The sequence below is a fragment of the Falco punctatus genome, assembly GCF_963210335.1.
Source record: "Falco punctatus genome assembly, chromosome: 3".
Lineage (NCBI taxonomy): Eukaryota > Metazoa > Chordata > Aves > Falconiformes > Falconidae > Falco > Falco punctatus.
In genome coordinates this window covers 66,477,609-66,494,965 of record NC_137582.1, presented here as the reverse complement: position 1 = coordinate 66,494,965, position 17,357 = coordinate 66,477,609, and the positions used below count along the sequence as shown (strand labels likewise).

The window sequence follows — 17,357 nt, the reverse complement described above, 5'->3', positions numbered from 1 at the left end:
CTCCTTTTACAAAGCTTTAAGGGAAAACAGTCCACAGGCGCTAATGTTCTAACCACAGAGTAACCCTAATCACTATGAGCAACTTTTAGCCAAAAATAAGCAAGATACACCTTTGATAGTTAGTAGAAAAACAGGGTAAAATAATAACAAAACCTTAATGCAAAGGGATTTTTCTTCACCACCATTAGTGGAACTAACTGTATGCAAAACCAGGAACAGAACCATTGAAGAGGTCTCAATACCTTGACTGCTTGCCTCTGGCCTGCTGTTGAAAAAGGATGTCCCTTAACATCTGGATTTCCCTGAGGTTGGGTCTGTGTGTCCGCCGTCCGTGTCGTCGTGCCCCCCCCCTGCCCCCCCCCCCCCCCCCCGTTTTCTTTAAACACTACTTAATCATGGCTGCTTGCAGCAAGTCTTGTTCTTCTTTCCCATATTTGGTTGCAGGATGGAATATTTCTATCCGATTGGTAGTTTTCCTCTGGGGAGTAACTAAAGAGTGTTAAATGGCATCTCCGTACTACAGTTCATCTGTGTATATACAGTCTTGTAACTACAGTAATGTCATCTCTACAACAGCCAAACCCAGTTACTAACACTAACAGTCCTCACCCAAGGTGACATGTCCCTTATACAAGAATGGCTGATTGGGATGCATGCCTGCTTCTGGGCTAACACAGACATGCTAACCTCGTATATTAAACAGAAAACAGCACCAGTTGATATCAGCTGGTATCAGTTTCAAAGAAAGCACACACAGCATCAAGATACTAGTGGTACTGCTGGAGTAGGAAACTCTGGGGGAGCTCGGTGGATGACAGCCAGAACAGTAACCACTTCAGCCACTCCTACATCTCTCACCAACTGGGAATCAACATCCAAACAGGGAACAAAGCAGACTGTACTTTTTATACATTTACTAAAAAACTGGCACAAGTACCACCTTTCATCACTTTCTTTTAAGCAGACATCTGATAAAAAGTATACTGCTAACAAAGTTTTTCAAGCATACTGAAAAAATACAGGGAAAAAGGAAGCCACAACTTGGCAAACAAAAATAACCCAGCAGATCTGTGTATGCCAAGCCACTGAAAAAGAAAGTAGAACATTTTCTGCTGAATCAAGTTAAGAGAAGTCACTAAAGAAACCCGATGTGTGTAGTCCCTGTGCATGTGTTTCACTGCAGGCAATCACATCCATGAGTGCATATAAACCTTTGTTTTTCTTTTTCACACAGCTGTGCAAAAGCAGACAAAGAATGAGAATAATGCTTGGTCCAGCTCAGTTTTCATTTCTTGCTATTTTACAAGGCTGCAGCAGCCAGACTTGCAGCAGGCAGTTTGTCAGCAAAAACTAAGTTTAGCTTCGCAAGCAAAGGTTAGATTTCCTTGGGAGATGATGTATGAGAATTCCTTTCTGAGTAAGGGTCTGTCCCGCTTCTCCGTTCTGACAGGTGAATACACAAAAATGTTTCTCCTCCATTTAAGAGATAGTGGTACCCTCAGCATGACAGGGGGGTCTTTATGCTTACCCAAGATATTTATGCAACTGTCTTAAACCTTAATACGGTCATGAGTCTGAAAAGTTGTAAGACTACAATAATCTACAGACCAGCTTCTCGTTCAGCAATAAGAACCAACAGCATGCTCTTTAGAAAGGAATAATTTGTAAAACAATTTTTTCCTAAGATTTTTGTAAAGTTACATGTAGAAATCTGTATACAATTTACAATAATATATCACCTTTGGCAAAGAACAGATTCTGTGCCTACTTATTTGAGAACAGTGTTTGAAATGAATATAGTGAAAATGAAAGGAAGAACAGGAGAGACATCCAGCAAAAACAAAAAAATTGCATTTTCTGTGCTTCTTTTTATGAAGTAAGTACAAATGCCTAAATCCTGGCACACATGTTGAAAAGAAAATAACTTATCTAACTGTATAGATGCAGGCACTAAAACCCAGTTCTGAATGCAGCTTGATTCTGAACCACGATGCATTTCAAAATGTAATATAGAAGTGCTGTCTGTCCACTTAAAGCATATGCCAGAAAGAGAGAAATAATAAATCAGACCATTCTCTCCAAGTGATTTTTGTGGTCTGCAGTGATCTTGACTGTTCTCTTAATATTAGTGACCAAATAACATAATTGTGAGAAACAGTTTTCCAGCCCTTCCCAAAAAAGGAAACAGAACACTTAGCAGTCATGCAACAGGTGAATATTACCACTTCATATCGATTTGTATTGACGTCAGTTTCACTTTTACATAGTGCTACTTCAGAGAAACACTGTCACTGTGTGCAACTTCCAAAACACAAACGAAGCCAGCTGAAAAGGCCCTGCTGCTGACAGGTATTTCGATGAGGGGACATAAAGTAGGTACCATGCATGACCTTTCTTACAGTGCTATCAGAAGAGACATTCAGCTTCCCAGGCCAAACCTCTGCCATGGATCAACTCCACAGTACACAGGGCACATACCAAAGGGGCAATACAGAAATACACCACCCAGTTAACACATGTACATGCCTGTCTGCTTCCAGGAAAATAATGCTAAAAAAGAAAGGAAAACACTATAAGGGGAAGGAGAAAACTACAGGAAAAGTAAAGCCTTGTACCATATTTCTGCAGAGGATTATAAAGGTTTACACAGGATCACCACACACTTCACTACAGTACTTGCTGATATAAACACTTTCTTTTTTTTTAATATTGTTATTCTGCCTAAATGAGCTGCTAATTTGTTAAAATCACCATGTTTGCTTCTGCCCATCCAATTCATCTGATGTGAAAATCAAGAGAGGAAGTAGCATTTACACACTGTAGCACCAAGCAAGTATGACTGATAATGATAATTATGCTTTCATTAAGGTGCAACATGGGATACTCTTCTTGAGCAGCAGAAATGAAAAGCCTAAAAACACCAGAAGAGCTAAGTCACATTCAAGGGTAGATGGGGGTGTTTACATAAAAAAAAAAAAAAAAAAAAAGAAAAACAAAAAACTTACATTTTAAACACCTCAGTAGCCACACTATTTACCCAACAGATAACTTCATAGCACATATTTCTAAAACTGGTATCTTGACCAGCAAGTTGTAAACTGCTCACCTTCCCACTTCTGGGGGTGTCTGTCTGACAAGACAACCAGAAACATATGTAATCAGCCTTTGTTCCTACAAATAACATTCACCTGGCATGAAAGATACGCAAAAACAGGAAAAGAAAATTGCACAATTTCAAGACAAGAGTATAATTACTCCCAAAATATCCTGAAGAAAAAAATAAACTTTTTAAAATTACCCTAAAAATGTAATTTACTTTAGAACACACTTTTCTTCAAGTAATAATCAACATTTACCTAATCTATGCCATTCGCAATAAAAGAAATACTGAACTCTGAAAGAGAAATTCATTTGACACAGATTTCACTAACACATACACAATCTGAAACACAAGCAGCTGAAACAAGTTTTTAAAATAAATCTGGTTTGAAAATTCACTATACAGAAAGAGGATTCTGCTTTTCTACCACATCAAGTACAGTCACGTTCTACAGATGGAGGACCTGTGCTTGAAGTAAGACTCTTTTTTTCTATTTTTCAGCTTCTCAAGAAGGCCTGAATGAAATGCAATACACTGCTCTTCTACCTACCATTCTGCCTTGGATCTCACAACTGATGATGGCTGCACCTGTGGCTTCAAATTCATTTTTCAGCTGGGTTAGTTTCTGAGTGGGGCTGAATTATCCTCTAAATTTGTATAACTAGGTAGGATTTCAGGGTTCTTTGCAGCTATCACCTCACCACTTCTACCATGCCATTTTCAATAACAAAAAAATGTTTTCTTTCATTAGAAGATAACACTCTATCCTCTCAGTTTAAGCTATGATGCAGCAGTCCTTTATAATGTAGTTAACCCTTGACATAAATGGAAGGGTTAAGTAGACCCATTTATGGTCTGAGGGGAGAGCACAGTGCCTTGATAAAAGAGAAATAAAAGTGGAAAGATCTTTCCCACAGCATCTGTGCAGCATTTGCACATGGAGTGAAACCACCAAGCATGCTGAAAATGAAGAAGCAGTTAATAAGGACATTCCTCACAATAATGGAGAGGAAGGGACTGACCTCTGGTTTGTGACTTCCTTCACTAAATTATCAGACAGAAATACAATGTATCTGCTACATGGACACCACAAAGATCCCACCATTCTCCTCCAGACAATACAAAAATGTTTCATGTCAATATTGTACAATACTTGCCTCTTATCAAGGCATTCGGTTGCCATACAACTCAAAGATTTAATAACTTTCAAACCTGCAGAGACTCCTACTTCCATGGCCTTTCTTTTTTGTGAACATTGAATCAGTTGGTACCTTTAATTTCTGACAGTGCAAAATTCTGCCAGAATACAAACACCAACAACTGATATTACCCTTATTCCCCAGACATGCATTGTGAAACAAATCTCATTTTTGTGAAATTCACACAGATTTCATTCATTCTTTTTTTATTAGACAGTGCCATTTTTCCAAAGTAATAATTGTTTTATTACAAATGCACACCATTAACACAAATATAACATACTGAAATACACTTTCATATTATACATATAACATATTGAAAGAGAAATAGACATTCAGTGAAATACATAGTACCTGGGATGAAAAGGCATTGGTAACATTTAAATAATAATTACTTTTAGTCAATCAAGGACATTCCAATCCTTGAAATACTCTATTACAGTAATTTATCTAGTTGCTATTATTGCATATAAAGTACAGGCTGCTACTCATGAAACAGAGTTCCCTAGTCACTTCTTAAAAGTTCAGAGTTAAACACACACTCAACGACTAAAGTTTGTTTTAGCATTACTTCCTACCGAAACAAAGCTCCACCAAGCAAGGCTTCGTCTGTCTGTATGCCCTGCAGCCCCTTCAGGGCTGCCCAACAAAGTTTTATCAAATAAGCAGATAGGTAGCATCTCAACTGAGGAAATACCCATAGCAAAAAATCATATATCTTTATATATTAAAAAATCCAAAGCATGTACATTTCTAAATGCAGGAAAAGCTTTTTCTGGAACTCAGAAGTATCTCCAAAACCAAGGAGGAAAGTGGCGTGAAACAACTCCATCCCTCAGAGACAGGTTTCACAAAACTGTTTCATTGTAACAGAAAAAATGTTCACCTCCAACCATCAAGATATCATCTCTGTTTGTTAGAAGTAGACATGGTTTGCTACTGTGATTTCTTTTTAATTTCTGATTAGCAATTAAAAAGAGAAAGCTTTAAGTGATACTTCTTACATCACTGTGGTAAGAAATCACTAGCAAAAAATACTAGAAATTAAAACCATTTTCTATCACATTAATTCAGAATTTGAAAGTATTCCCGAACCGATCAGTAAGTTCCACCAGCAATTTTACTTTCTTGAAAATTTGAAATATAATCACTAGAATAATCATAAACAACTTTTATCAGTGAGTGAAACACTTTGTGGTTTTCCTCTTGAACAACAAGATATTAAGAAAAATCATTTTATATCCTTCTTCTGAACTATTTATATGGGAAACACAGTAGGCAATTACATTAAGGTTCAAAGTTCAAGAACTCAAAAGTTGAGAAAAGCCAGAAGAGTTGCCTGAGCAATTTTCCTCTTCTTCTTGCCTCATATGCGGGACAAAAATGTTTACATTAATTCTGCTCTTCACCATGCTTTAAAATGTATGATCCTATCATATACTTACAGTATACTAATTAAACTCCAAACTCACAGACAGAATTAATGGCACATTAAGGAAATTTTTGCTGTCTCTGTATCAGACGCTTAAATGTTAATGCACTGGCATTCAATGCTCTGTTCGACACTTCATGAGCCAGAACACAGAGAGCTCGGTTTCAACTTTCTTAGATGGATTCATAACCTGAATAATATGCACCATCAGGCCAAATTAAGGCAATTTAATTCTGAAACCTGAATTCTGAATTTTTATTATGTGGAGTGATGGGGGAAGGGGGGGGGGGGGCGGGGGCAGGGGTGCAACCTGTTGAAGTTTTGAGTAAATACTTTCCTACTTAAATCTGGAATCTCCCTCATCTCTTCATGTAAATATAAGACGGCAACAGAACCAAACAAGTGTGACTCCAGTAGTTGACTGCAAAAGCAAATTGTCACCCACTGAAGATCAGTTAAAACTTGTGGTCCTTTTCAGGGATTTATTGACAACGGAGGAATAAGCCAAACAAGACCTTGAAATTCATCATCCCATCATTCTGTGGAGACATACCCAACCTTTCAGGATACCTTCTGTCCCTGTCCTCTATTCAGTCATGATTCAACTTCCTGACTTTCTTTCAAACTTTACAATTCAGGAGATATTTTACAAGGACTTTCCAGCCTGTTTTGTTTATCAAAGCAGTAAGTGAATGAATCACCCATCTTACAGTACAAAGAAGTAAGAGGTAGCTGAATGATGAGTATAAGATCCATCAGTGGTATACCTAAAGGAGTTAAAACGATGATGAGGGGAAAAAAAAACAACCAACCAAACTCAAAGAGCAAGATACCAAAGTTATGGAGGAGGGTAACGAAACAAACAAACAAACAAACCCCAAAAAACAATTCCCTCCCCCACCACCATAAAAAGGAACAAAAATACACAGACACACCCTTCAAGGTTAGTTCTAAACTATTGATAAAAGTGCAACCTACAAAGAAAGTAAATTCAGACTAACAAACAGGCCAACAATATTTCTGCCCAGAGTTTAAGCTTTATGAGACAAACTCCAAGTCTGCTATACTGGTGTCTCCAGTGAGGTATGGAGTATTCTCACAACCCCTACCACATTCTGTTTGCGACATAACAGATCTGAGGCTGATGGCCTGCTTTCCAAAAATACAGTTCAAAGCAAAGTACAGTCTGACAGGCTGCAAAGGTCAGAACTACAACCAGTCTTAAATAAAAATAGAGATAAAACATCTGATTTTTGTCCAAGATATTCCCCCACACCCACACCCCCGCAGTACCTAAGCATAAGCAACTCCTCTACAAATCAACAGGAGTTGCAAGTACTTACAACATTACTAGAAGAGTTAGGTTCCTTAAGGGTCCACAGACATGAAGACCTTATACGCAAAACGTTGTTCATCAAAACCTTCTTCCCCTTTGCATACACAGAGCTGCTTCATTTAAGAAGCACTGAATTTCAGAGTTTGTTTGTTTCTTAAATTAAAAACTCAGTAGCCCTTAGCCTTACTTTTTGTATATAAAAGCAAAAGTACTTAATGGTAGCACAATAGTATCAATGCTTAACCGATGCCTACACCTTCATTTACCTCCCTAGGCATGTTCTAGAACTGTCCATCATCACCTCACAGAATCATGCTGCATAAAATACAGCAGCAACCACTTTTTTTATGGACATCATGAGAAGTGGAAGAATGATCATAGTATCCCTCTGGATAACATGAGGAGCTTTCAACAATGGAAATCAAACTGTGAACTCTAGCAACTTACATTGTGATCCCAGCCATCATGGAAGAAAAATTCTCACATATTCTTCATTAAGATACCCTACTGTGCAGCAACACTTTCAGATGCTGAACTGGGCCAGAAAGGCAGTCCCAGGTTTTCCCTTTCCAAGGCAGCTGCTCGCTCCAACTGGGATGAAAAAACATACCATCTCTAGCACTTTGTTTTTCAGCTGTTAATCTTCTGTAGAACAGCTTTAAAAGAAGGAATAGAAAACTTTTCAAACTACAGAGCAGCCAAAAGGCTGGTGCTCAGAGCAGTCATCGTACAGAAAGCAGTGGAGAATTAACTTGGCTATCTTACATTCTGAATAAGGGCTCTAGCTACTGAGCTGTTACATCCTTTATTTTACAACTCTGGGAAATGAGTTCTTGCAGTATAGTCCTTGCAGTCTGTGAAAGCTGTACATGCAAGTGACAATGGAATTTTTATCTATATACTTTTATATTTAATTTCGTATTTCATTGCAGATGAATTTTGTCCATCATATGGATGCTAGGCCCAATGTCCACCTATTACATAGACCCTAATAAATAACAGTGACAAGAATAAACTTCATTCACACACACTTCGGAATCCAATTTAAAGGCAAAAGAGCATTTAATACATGAAGTGTAAGGAACCCACCTTACATAGTTTTATTGGTATCTCATTTCTATTCTGGAACACATATGCTATTTAACAAGATGCGATTCCACCAAGAATAATATTGGTTTCGTCTAGGCTCTGACAGTAGTTAATAGAATGGAAAAAATCTAAAGCAAAAAAGCAAAAGTTTGCATAAATAATGTTATTGGAAAAATATTATTCCTAACTTCTTTCCCAGTGAATATAGTTCTGTCACTGTTAGTAGAAAGGCTTTATCCATAAATAATAGTTACCAAATAGATTAACTCCATCTTCACCATGCCTTTAAGCACCCACAGTTTAAGCCTCAAAGAACCACCTCACCCAGAAAAATGTGTTCCACACTGCTTAAGTACCTTACACAATCTTTTGGATATATGCAAATCATAACACTAGCAGTATTCTAAAAGGTTTAAATAACTTTGTCTTTTTTTTTCCTGAAATAAAAATTGTAACTTCAAGTGACTTAATACCTAGTACTGATAAAGAAAGCATACCATTTCCCCATTACCACTCCATAAAATAATTTCATTTTTAAAGAGACAAAAGTAATCAACACTGAAAAAGGATTTCAAACAGTGGCAGTCAAAAGTTAGTACAACACAAGCAACTTAATCTGCAAAGTTAAAAAAATAATTTTAATCCAATTTTCTGAACAGCAGTACATAGAAAGTGATTCATTAGGCTGGATTTATTTAGTATATTCTGAAGTAAAAAAAAACCCCAAATTTCTGAGGAATAAAAGACAGAATTCAAACCACTTTTCAATAATTAATCTGAAAATAAATCCAAGTAGACCTTTCAAAAAAAAGGAATATTTCCCCATTATTTGTATTTAAATAAGTGTTTATCATAAATCTACCAGCTTTGATAATATGTGATAACTACACAAGCTCCCTATTGCCTGCATGTTCATTTGTAAGTACTCCAATCATTATTTTAAGCTCCTCTGAACACAATCAAATTTGGAGGGGCAACACATGTAGGCAGAAGTCTCACTCACTCTTCGAAAACACTAAGCGCTGAAAGATCATTTTAACAGAGCTACTCACACATTCACCTTGATGAACCAATGCCCAAAGTAAAACGAATGATACAGTATTTAACTTCATTACTGATTCTGAAATCAGTTTCAGAATCTTCAGAATCAGAAAACATATTTCATACAAGACGGCAAGATGGCTACATAAGGATTTCTTTGGAGCAAAGATCTCAAAAACAAGATTGAAGAAGGTTCACGATTCTCTTTCCCCCTATTACAACTTCAAATTAGAATATATTGCAATAAGGATTGCAATAAAAATATTTCCAGTATCTCCAGCACTTTATTTCCTGGCTTGGACTCTATGCAATTCATAAGCTAGCCTGTTAACTACTAAAGTTAAGACAGTTTTAAAGCTTTCTAAGGGGACAAATCTTTAACAAGACATCTGAAAACAATCCTTCTAAACTGTTGTAATTCTTTAAAGTGAATATTCGTCACTTAAAGTTGGTACCTGTATCAAACCACATACAGGACAGTTAGATTAGGATCACTGCCAACCTCAAATCCAACCAATTTTATACATGGCATGTCAAACACACTAAGCTACTGAAAAATCAGTCTTCCATGGTCAGTAAAACAGATCCAATCAGTCAAACAGAAAGCAGGGTTTATTTCACAGACAAGCCAGCACAACATAACAAAACCAGAAAGGGGCCGGGGCAGGGCATGTGTAGGGAAAGAAAGAGGATTTCCTTCTTTCTGTTTAAAGATCAGGGATCTTCAGTCAGGTGGGTGCCCATGGGGAAATCTTCCTCACAAAGTAAGCAGCCGCCGCTAGAACCCACTCCTGCAGCAGAACCTGGATCAGTGGAGCAGAAGTCACAGCCAGCGTGTGCCCACTGCCCCCCCCCCCCCCCCCCCCCCCATGCATTTGGCCTGGCTGCTCCCCCAAGGTCTTAGGACCCACTGCAACGAGTAACCCAAGCTCTGCATTTGGGAAAGTGAGAATGTAAAATACAGCTTATTTTAAATATTTCCCTTCCCATTTTCACTGGCAGAAGGCCCAATAAGAACAAAGAGCAAATTAATTATCTTCTCTATGGTTTAGAGACTTCCCATATATGGGAAACAGGAGACCTGCCTGTGCTCAAAGTACTGTCAAACACACCTGTACAGAGTATTATCTCCATCTAATCTCACAGAATTACTTGAGCATTTAGTTTCCCTTAAAACAGAAGGTGAAACATTAAATCAGTTTTCTAAATTGATAGTCCTTTTAAGACCAAGGGATGCTTTTAAGAAGGCACGTATATGAACACTGCAAAACTAGCACACAGACCAGAATGGAAACAAAATTTTGACTGCAAGACCAAAGCTGCTTAGCCATCTTTTTTGTGAAGTCCTGATTTGTCAGAATAAAACCCTTTTACAGTACTCTACCAGTTCCAACAAAGCTTACCTGACACACAAATTTTCTAATTTTGGGTCAAAACTAGAGTAACTCTTAATTATTCATGATTAACATGAGGAAGTTTGGTTGTGGGGTTTTTTTTTCCACCTACACTCTAATCACCCGCAGACAGAAACATCTCACTATCCCAACCAAAATATTCCCTGTCAGAATTGCTGAAGTTTTTCAACAGACACTGTTTTGTCCTGATGCACAGTGTAAGAATTTTGGGTTTGGAGTTTTCTGGGGGTTTGTTTCGGTTGTGGAGTTTGGGTTGGGTTGTTTTTTTTTTTTTTTTTTGTTTTGTTTTTTTTTTGTTTTTTTTTTTGGGGGGGGGGGGGGGGTTTTGGTTGGGTGGGGTTTTTTTTGGTGGTGATGGTTTTTTTAAATAATGACCCACAGAAGCAGAAAATAATTTCCCACACAGCCCTAAATCTGATTTTGCTAGTATTCAGTCCCAACCCAGCGAAGATTAATTAGCTGCGAACAGACACTTAAATCAATAGGACATTATGCAAAAATAAAGTATTATTATATTGTACATTACAGTTAGCTTGCATATGAAGAATTGGGGCCTTACACTGAGCAACTGCTCACAGGTGCATAAAAGATAAGATTTTCACTGTCTATATGAAGTAATATGCTCTATGAGATTTACACAAACTCAAAGCCCTTAAGATAAGTATCTCCAGAACAAGGTCAAATTTCTGCAGAGCCAGGAGTATAGAAGCCTTGTTGCAAAAGCTAGCTAAGCTTGAAAGTTCAAGTCTGTGTACATGCACAGAGACTGTTTTTTCTCCTGTTCTCTCTGGCATACACCTAAATTTACACATATTATAAATAAAAATGAAAAAGTATATTAGCCCAAATAAAGAAAAAAAAGAGACTAGATACATATTTTTCAATGCTGATATACAGAATTTCTGTTGCTGTTTGACATGAAAAACAACACTTTAAACCACAACAGATTCCAAAAAAGCATTTATTTTTGTGATATACAGTACAACTGAGAGTACTCATGTAACAACTTCCCTTCACCATTGTCTTCTGAACATCACTGGATCAGACTGCAAATAAGGCTAGTACATTGGTCAGTACAGACTCTCTTTTATCGCTTCAGTAATGGATGTGGAATATTTACATATAAGTATTTCCCCAAGTAACCTGATTTTTTGCACAAAATCATGCCAAAGACCTATGGCTAATCCTTTATTACTTCTCAACACTACTCCTAACCAACAGCTCTCTTCCTTTCAAAAGCCAAGAAGAGGAGAAAAGTCAATGTTTCAGAAAGCACTGGATCAGTATTGGGTTTGCCTCTGTTTTGCATTGAAGAAAGAACAGGGAGGGGAAGAAGAAAAAAACCCCATCAGGCACCTACCTTATACAGACCCATGCTTACAATCTTACACATAACCTAGCAACTTGTACCTCTGAATGCACAAACCAACTATTCTGGAGTCAGTCTCCTCAGGCTGACCAAAATTCCAGCCTGGAAAACTTCCCCAGCACAGGTTTCACCCAAACCAGTCTGCCTGCACAAACAGCTTCTGTTCAGTGAATCCAGAGAGAATTCCTCACTCGCCCAGTTCATACCAGCTCCTGAATGAAGAAAGTCAACCTGAAAAGCTGCCAACCCTGTTTTTGAAGTACAGCTTCCACAAACCTCATCCTAGAAGGCACACCTTCTGTAATCAAAAACCTTTGCCCTTATGCCACTAATTTCCATTTTTCTATTTTATTAAACCTCCCAATCTGATACCTGATTACCAAGCAAAAGAGATTCCAAGGGTATAAAAACCCATTACTGATGCCAAAAACACAGTCAACATTATACCCTGTAACTGCCCAGTCTTGTAGCACTTACTGAGGCAAGGTCGGGGGAGACAGGACTCCTTAAATCAGAAGGAATAAAAAAGAAAGCACGCTTGACCACTGTATCAGAGACATGCTTCAGAAACGTTTGGAGTAGCCTACTAATTTGTTCTCAACCTATTTGAGGAATGCAGACTGCTTTAGAGAAGGAAAAACAATCACCTACTCAAGACTCCTACAAACTGCTGTTTAAGCACATTTACCAGAAAACGTCAAGATTAATTAAGAATAAAACTACTCAAGAAAGAAAAAAAAAAAAAAGATCACACACTGTAAAACCAAGCCTGACTAGAACCTCATTTCCAATAATTCTGTCATCAAGAGTAGCATTCTATGTATTAAGTAATATGGAATATCCTTGAAGAACAATACCAAAAGTATGAAGTCTGCCACCTCAAATCCTAAAATGAATCAATTTATCTGCTAGGTCCATTCACCATATTAACTTGAGACCATCAAAACCTTACACAAGTCCTCTTGAAGATCAGTATCTTATACCGTCCAAGTTAAATAATACAAATACAGTTACTGACTATACACTGCACTTGGAAGCAAGGAAAAATACCATATCTGTATGATTTACCTAACAATATGCATAGGTTCATTTTAACTAGAGACCACTTAAACTCTGAAAAAAAACATTAACATCTACTATTTATACCTTCACTGCCACAGAAAATGGCTCTCATCCAAAACTTAACAGTTTAAACAAAATTATTTGGTGTTTATAACAAAACCCCCATATACTTTATAAATCTGAGTTTTTTAAAAAACTGCCAACCTACTGCACTTAGCAGATTACAAACGAAAGGAATGTTTTGCATAAGACAGGAAGCCTCTCATGCTCTATGTGCCCTATATATATATATCTACAATAGAAAGCAGTGTTCAGAATGTAGCACTTGGACAGAAACGCCTAAATAAGGTATCCTTAGGTTGGGGTTACCGGCAAGCAAGATTTTTTTCATATTCCTTCAATGGAGTTTGAAAGTTAGAGGCTGAACAAGTCAGCCAATGTATCTGCATCCATGCTAAAAAAATTAAGACTTATACTTACCTTGCATAGTCTTCTTGGTGATGCAACAACCAAGGAACATTATTTTAGGTAACATGTAACTTTCATCCTTGTCCTAAATGAAGCCAACCGAGTTCCTCAGAGTCTAAACTGCTGTGTGAATGGTTAAGAACATAGAAAAGGGCCAATAATTTTCAGAGTATTTTATCTTAAAATTTTCCAGAAGAAAATTCTGCGACAGACAATAGGTTAATTATTTTTTTAAAAAAGCAAAATTATCTGAAAATAGGTCCTTAAATCCACATTACAGACACTAATGAATAGCAGTCAGATTTGCAAAGCCATACACAGCAAAATTTTCTGAAATTATCTGCAGTTGCTTATTGTTAGCATGCCTGTACATAACAAAAGCAAGAGTCAGAAGATCATAAAAACTAGTAGAAGAAAATACTTGGAGCAACTTTTATTTAAGTGAGCTTAAGAATTCAGAGAGCTAAGTTCCTAACACTGGTCTGGAAGTTTTAATTCTCACAATAAGCAGACTAAGATTCTGCATCATGTTGCCTTTTCAAATTCAGTCTGTGTAGACTCTAGCAAAGATTGTATAACCTTCTTTATATATGTGATGTATTAGACACTACTTTGCATAGTCAGCTTTCCATTTTCATCCAGGGCAGTAATTTAAGGCCAGCTTGTTTTGGCTTTAACCACCAGGACAGGCTGAAGTAGGTGACATGGTGTTGCTTCAACAGCTTAAGATCATTCCGCTACAGTGCGGAAAAAAACCTAACGCAACAAAGACCCCAAAGCCATAAGTTTTTATATGTTTGTTTCCAACCTAATGTAACTATTTTTAACACAGAAATTTATCCAACTTACTCAGTACAGAGTTTTAATACAGAAATCAATTATTTCTAGAGGAAAAAACAAAAATGACAATAAAAGAAGGAATCTACTGTGTGTCACGAATCTTTATCCTCTGCTGTATCAGAAGCATATTTGCAACAAGCACATCTATTGTCTTAGACTAGACTTACTTAAGAGTACACATACTCAGACTGATATGTATTTCCAGAAAAATATGCATACACTAAAATGGAATGAAATTAGCTTTTGGTACAAACATAAGGATAAGGAACATTACCAGATATTGTTATTTCTCTTTAAAAAATAAAAAAAGAGGGAATTCAAAAGTTCTGGTTTTCTTTTCAGCTTAATAATTTACATTACAAAATACAGTTAAATTGCATAAGAAAACACTATTCTGCTTTTCAATCCCAATCCTATCCAATTTATACTGAATACCTTTTAGCATCTGCATTCCTAAATTTGATTACATTTACTTTTATACTACTTGTACCTTATTTTCCTCCTTGGAGCATCACAACCCACTTGAGCTACCTCCTCTAATTTGTTGCTAACACATATTAAAGCACAATCAACAAAACGCCAAGAGACACACCAACAGACAACAGCCTCCTTTCCATCTAATTTATGTTATCACTCACCTCCCTATGACACGCTATACTACCCAAACACTACCAAAATATTGCTGTGTAGACCCAGGAGGACTGTAAAGCAATAGCAAATAAGGCACTTGAGTAAGGAATTACCCTGGACTGTGGCCCCAGTTTTGCCAGCAACAGGGTAGCAAGTATGTAGTGAACTCAAGGCAATGCTACTAAATGAAATAATGAAATATTTCAAAGGTTTATGTTCAAGTTACTGTATGACTATAGAAGATTTTATAAGAAGGAACAGAAAGAAATGATTTGCTTCCTAGTAAGAACTCTTAATAACAAGAGTTCACTCTCTCACTCCACCACACAAAGGAGAATTAGGAGATGTAAACCACTTGCAGAACAATGGGGACCAATTATCAATTCTTCAAACCATCCCTCTCCAAGTAACCTAAGGTGTCTGACTCACTGACTTTGCAATCTAGGATGAAAGAAGTTAACAGCACAGTATAAATTACTATAAGTCTTCTTAGATTTCACTACATAAAGTTCTCAGGAAGCTTAGGACCATCCATCATGTCTCCTGGATCCATGTGAACACTCTGATGGTGCACATATGCGCTGGGATGAAGTGACTGCTCACAAATGGTCTGGAAACAATACAGTGCTTCTTCCTTACTAGTCCACAGCCTTACAGCTTCCCAAGGAGTTTGCAAAAGTGTGACCACTCATACTTTTTAAGTATTAAGGTGTAATTTAATTGAATTTTAACTTTTAAAAAAAAAAAATCTACTTAAATCTTGAAACTCAAGATATAGGGAATACGTGCCTGAAAGGATACAACAGGTGAACCTGCTTTAAGTAAAAGCTCAGTTCCAAATACAATGCAATGCCACAGAAATCAAGACATACATAACAGGAAGTGAAGACTCCACTCAAGTAGCGCTTGACACTTCATGAAAATAAGTAATTTGAAAAAGCTGAAATCTGCCCTTCGTAAGCTACACGTAAAACTGTGGGGTACAATTACAGCCTTACCACTGAAGATTCCAAAAGTACCTAGACATTTCTCCAGTGGTTTAAAGCCTTCCAGCCAAATTATGTAATTTAATTCCCAACTATACTGAAGCTTCCCTATTTTCTACAATCCAACGATGTGTTTATTAACATGAAACAATAATAGCTCTATTTTTTTTCCACATAGAGCAGAAATACAGATGCATTATTCCTCAAGCACTTGTACAGATAGCCTCTCTCTAACGACAGCAGGCCTGCAGCAGGCATTCTTTCACTATAGGTGTATTAAGAGGCTGGACATGGCATAAATGTTCCTACCAGGTAGCGAAGAAGCATTGGGACCTAACAGTAAAAGAGCACCATAATTTAGTGACTAGAAAAGAAGCTTTCCCTGACTTCAGTGTATTCTGCAACCGACCTCTTTAACACAGTAACCTACTGCACAAAAAAAAAAAAGCAAGCGTGTTCCAAACTAACATGATTTTGAAAACATAGAATGGTGAAAGAATAAAGGAGACAGAAAGACACAGCCAGAGCAGCTCACATCACAGAAGCATCATCCTCTGCACCTCTTAAAAACCTCAGTGTTTCGCCACGGCAAATAGGTAGACATGCGCCAGGACCAGTGTTTTTTGGAGAGATGTGGCACCACCATGGAAAGCAAATGTAAGAAACAGCTTGACAAACAATGAAAGCCAGTAAAGTTTGGGCGTTTTGTGTCGTTTCTTTGTTAAAGTCAAGTTTTTAAGTGCCGCCTGTCACAGAGAGCAGTCTTCCTCCCGCTCGCCCCTTCGTGAGGGAGCCCTTAGCGCACCCCCTCCTCGCAACAACGAGGCAGGCGGCGCCCCCAGGCTCCGCCGCCGCACAAGCCCCCGCCGCGGCAGCCAAACCGCCCCCTCCGGACACCAGCCCAGCTGGAAACGGGGACACCCCCCCCAAGCCCCAAACTGAAGGCGGGTTTCAGGGCGGGATGGAAATCAGCCTAATTCAGCGGGCCCCGATAACGGCACCAGCAGGCACGGGGTGCGTTTGGGAAGCAGCTCTGGGGAGGCAGAGGGGAGGCCAGCGGGCTCCACTGCCGCGGCTGGCGGGTGCGAGAGGCCGGCCCCGGCCCCCCTCCTGTCACGGCAGGGGCTGGGCTACGCCTCGGCGGCCCGGGCCCGGCGCTTCTCCCCGCCTGCCCGCCCGACTTGCAGGCCGCGCCGCGGCCCCGGTGCCTCCGCAGGGCCTGGCGCCGCCGCTGGCTCGGGGAGCCGAGCAAACAAAGGGAGAGAAGGCCGGGGCCGCGGCTCGGCAGACGGGCGGCGGGCAAGCCGCGAACCGCGCGGTCCCCATCCCCCGGCTCTCCCCCGCCTCACCAGCCCTCCGCGGCAACCGGGGGAAGGGAAGGAGAGGAGAG

General features: G+C 38.7%; 1 protein-coding gene across 4 annotated transcripts in view; it reads right to left on the bottom strand.

Annotated features, from left to right (window-relative positions):
* The window catches only part of SOCS6 (suppressor of cytokine signaling 6), a 64,061-nt gene that overhangs the window by 18,807 nt on the left and 27,897 nt on the right, over nucleotides 1–17,357 (bottom strand). Inside the window, exon 1 of one of the 4 annotated variants that reach the window (XM_080381153.1) lies at nucleotides 243–10,873. The exons of the other annotated variants lie outside the window; for them this stretch is intronic. The gene's annotated coding sequence lies outside the window, so the exon portion shown is untranslated. Of the gene's footprint in view, nucleotides 1–242; nucleotides 10,874–17,357 lie in introns of those variants that run through there. 4 annotated transcript variants of the gene reach the window in all.